The following is a 4,261-nucleotide window of genomic DNA, read 5'->3' as shown; positions in this document are numbered from 1 at the left end:
CTCGATATGAAGCGAAACACCTTCAAGGCACTGCCACCTACGCCTCGTGGGAATCTTCAGAATCCCATCCAGACGCCTGGTCCCGGGACGAGTCCCCAAGTTTACTGTCGTATTAATTAACTCGACTTGACTCAACTATTGGCAAGAGCAAAGAAAGGAGCTATATTTCAATTCTGCAGATTTGACCCCTGTCCATTCATCTCGATGCCTCAATGTAAGGGTTATCTGGGTATTCTTCAGATACTTGCCTCAAATGTGTTTTTTATCACACACTAAATGGCAAAGACTAGGAAAACACTAGTTGTTATTCGATCATTCCCTGGTCTTGGACATAACAGTTCTGCTTGCACTGAGTTTGACTGTCGCAAGGTCGAGTTGTTTGTTTCTCAAACTGATATAGAGACAAACTGACTGTAAAACTCTTCAAAGTATTGTTTTTAAAGCTCAGCACAACATTAAATGTTAGAAAAACATTCTCTTTCAAATTTATTGCAAATGGATAATTTCCCATTACAGTCAGAGGATTCATGAGGACACAGCGGTAGATGTAATCTATATGGACTTCAGTCAGGCGTTGGAGAAGGTTTCCCATGGGAGGGTGATGAGCAAGGTTAGATCTGAAGGCATACTGGGAGAACTCGCCATTTGGATACAGAACAGGCTGAACGGTAGAAGGCAGAGAATGGTGGTGGAGGGTTGCATTTCAGACTGGAGTCCTGTGAACAGTGGAGTGCCAAAAGGATCGGTGCTGGGTCTTCTAATTTTCTGCATTTATATAAATGATTTGGCTGTAAGCCCAAGAGGCATAGTCAGTAAATTTGCAGATGTCACCAAAATTGGAGGATTAGTGGGCAGCAAAGAAGGTTACCACAGATTACAGCAGGATCTTGATCAGATGGGCCATAATGCGAGCATAATGCGTACCCACGGGCAGATACTATTATCAAAGTTGGTGAACAGATTTCTGCGTTTGTAATTCCATACAGGCGACACCCGTTTAAAGTGATGTACGTTCGACTGAAGAACTACAGGTTAGGTAGCATCCAAGGAACAGGAGAAACGACGTTTCGGGCATAAGCCTTGCTTCAGGAATCATGCCCGAAACGTCGATTCTCCTGTTCCTTGGATGCTGCCTGACCTGCTGCGCTTTTCCAGCAACACATTTTTAACTTTGATCTCCAGCATCTGCTGTCCTCACTTTCTCCCCGACTGAAGAACAAGCCCGCCACAGTCCAAAGACACATGTCCAGAGTTGTGGCTGGGTTGACACACTGTGCAGTGTATTTGGACGATGTCATGATCTTTAGCAATTCAAGGAATGATCACAAAAGACTGTTGGCAGAGCTCTTTGAACGACCACGAGAAGCAAAACTGATGCTAAACATAAATAAAACAAAATTCACGAAAGAGGTGACGTTCTTGGGATGTAAGATCGGTCATGGAAGGGCTATTCCCGCCGGAACGTAAAGGCGAAGGCTACAGAGGAATTTACATGATCAACTTCGAAGAAAGAGTTTCTTCAATTCTTCAGACTGAGCGGAGTCTGCCAGAAGTCGGTTTCAAACTATATTGGTTTAGTGGCACCGTTAACCGATTTGCTGAATAAGAATACAACATTTCAGTGGACAGTACGATGGCAGGAGACATTCGACCATTTGAAGTCGATATTAACCACCAAACCAGTTTTACCTACACCAAACTTCTCAAAAGCGTTTAAAGTCGCCATCGATGGCAGTGACGTTTGTGTTTGAGCTGTACTTCAACAGGAAAAATAAGCATGGGATTGAACTGCCAGTTGGTTACTTTTCAAAGAAAATCAACATCTACCAGAGGAAATGCTCCATAATCGAAAAAGGACTATTGAGTTTGGTACTGGCTTTTCAAATTTCATGTATATGCCCGAACAATGGTTCAGAAACGGTTATGTACACCGACCACAATCCGCTAAAACATTTATATATAAGAATATGATACTATTTGGTTGGCTTCTAACGGTAGAGAATTTCAATATATAAATCGTATATGTTACGTGTCTGTCGAATGTATTCACAGACAGGTTATTGCAGATTAAACTTATGGCGTTGAGATGAGATTTGTCTTTATTGAATGTTTTATGTGTGTATATAGGAAAAGGTTAAGGCGATATTATACGAAATTTATCGGTATGCCAGGGTAAAGTATTTAAAAAATAAAATGAAAACATATGTTCATTATGATGGTTCATTTTTCCTGAATAGACGAGGTGCTTTAAACATATTGTTGCATGGCTAAGACTGTTGAAAGCAGCAGAATAACCAGACACTGCAACAAGTGTTATCAAGAATACAACAACGTAATACTGGATCGAACAACTCAATTAGTTCATTGCCTAGACACATAAACATTTCGAGTTGACCACTCAGTTTAAATATTATCCAGAATAAAATATTAATTTCAATTCAAATTTGAATTGTGTCTATTGAAAATCTTAAAAAGGAATGACACAATCAGATGCTCTGGGGTATGATACGGGTGACATTGAACAGATGAGAGGAGGACTGCCAAGTCCTGCATGTAACAATCTTCTTGAAAAAATATATCTCTGAAAAATACCTTTTCGATCGGTTACGTGTGACACAGAATTTCCTAACAAGGAAAAAGAAGACATAGGAAGATCCGAAGAAAAGAACCGACAGCTGCCTGGCTTTGAGAAAAGAAGAGCTGTTTTGTTAACTTTAATTGGGAGTTTTATCTGAATAGTATTATCGAAGGGAACATCACAATGGGTAATAGAAATACATTGTCAATCGTGGTTTGTTAATTTATTACTCTTTTACTTTAGAAATAAAGTTCTTAATTTTTACTTTGTGCAGTTCTTGGCCAATCAAACTTTTGCAGATTACGGTACGGCATGAATCGTTTCTGTGTTTTATATGAAGCAGGAGGGTTTACCGTGTGTCGTAACGAGTCTAAACAAATTTGGCAATGCAAGTGTACATCTGTTCAGTTCTTTGAGTGCACTGGAGATTTGCACCATTCGTGACCTGAATGAAGTGATTCTCTCCGCCGTGATCTGAATCCCAAAAAACAAAGTCGAAAGCAAACTCCGCCCTCCACCGTAGTTGACAGGATTCGAACCTGCGTGGGAATACCCCAATGGATTTCAAGTCCATCGCCTTAACCACTCGGCCACAACTACATGAGGGCATGCACTTACTGTTGAATTTATCATTTCCAAGTCTTTGTGTCTGGTGAGCTCAGCAGTTATGAATCATTGTTTGGTTTATTTGAATTCAAAAACCACAGCTTTCACATCAATGAAATGTCGGGACAAAGTGGGTCTGGGTGTTCTACCCCGAGAGGTGGAATCGATATTCAGCTTAAAAGAAGGCGGAAATTGCAGGAAAATACTCAGCAGGTCGAGCAGGATCTGGGCTGGGAAAGGGCGATTCAACGTTTTAGAACTTCTTCATAAGTTATTCGAACTCCACTTTCTCCCAGTAGTACTGGCAAACCCCAGTCTGTACCCAGCGTTTTCTATTTTTGTTTCAGATTCTGAAAATCCAAGTTCCTTTACATTAGCCATTAAAACAATACAGAAATTCCTTTCTGGTTCCGGATTGGATTCCTGTTTGGGGAACATTTTCCTGACCACACTAAAAAACCCGGGGCTGTGCAGGAAAGAAAACAAATGGAGTATGAGCCATGAGAGATCCGTTCCTGGGTGGTCCCAAACCACCAACTGTTCGGTTAATGGATGAACGTGTTGACCAACTAAGCAACAAAGATGGGTGGGCTGACTCGTTGCACGATCCATGAAATAGGCTTTTCACGAACTCATAATTCAGCCTGCCCTTCCCGAAGCGATTGTTATCCTCAATCAGTTTTATTTTTCCAAAATAAATCCTGGGACATTCACTGTAATGACATGGCAACAGTTCTGCACCCTCTGCAAACACATTCATGTCACAGCAACCAACTTTTCTACAACAGCAGTCTGGCTCTCTTCGAGCGTTTTTCGTAACTTGTGTGTTCCCGAGTTTTCTCGTGATTCTGTAACCGTGGTCTGTAAATAATGATGGGGGAGGGCGCATTGCGGATGGGCCGGTTGGTGTTCTGGAGGAAATGTTGCTACCGATTAGCGTCAGTTTCCAGAGGACTGGGACTGAAAATATTTACTGAAAAACGACATTTGTGTCGAATATATAGACCCTAATCTCAGGTGAACTGTTAATCATTTGACACACAGATGAGAAGGATTTTCTCTCTTTCAGAGGATAGC

General features: G+C 41.3%; 1 non-coding gene across 1 annotated transcript; it reads right to left on the bottom strand.

The window, feature by feature from the left end:
- Positions 1-3,096: 3,096 nt before the first annotated feature.
- Positions 3,097-3,178, bottom strand: trnas-uga (transfer RNA serine (anticodon UGA)). The gene has a single exon. It is a non-coding gene; the product is annotated as a tRNA-Ser (tRNA).
- Between the last annotated feature and the right edge of the window lie 1,083 nt (positions 3,179-4,261).

Source organism: Chiloscyllium punctatum, chromosome 35 (genome assembly GCF_047496795.1).
Source record: "Chiloscyllium punctatum isolate Juve2018m chromosome 35, sChiPun1.3, whole genome shotgun sequence".
In the NCBI taxonomy this organism is placed as follows: domain Eukaryota; kingdom Metazoa; phylum Chordata; class Chondrichthyes; order Orectolobiformes; family Hemiscylliidae; genus Chiloscyllium; species Chiloscyllium punctatum.
Note: the sequence above shows the minus strand (reverse complement) of the source record. Positions and strands in the feature narration are given on the sequence as shown.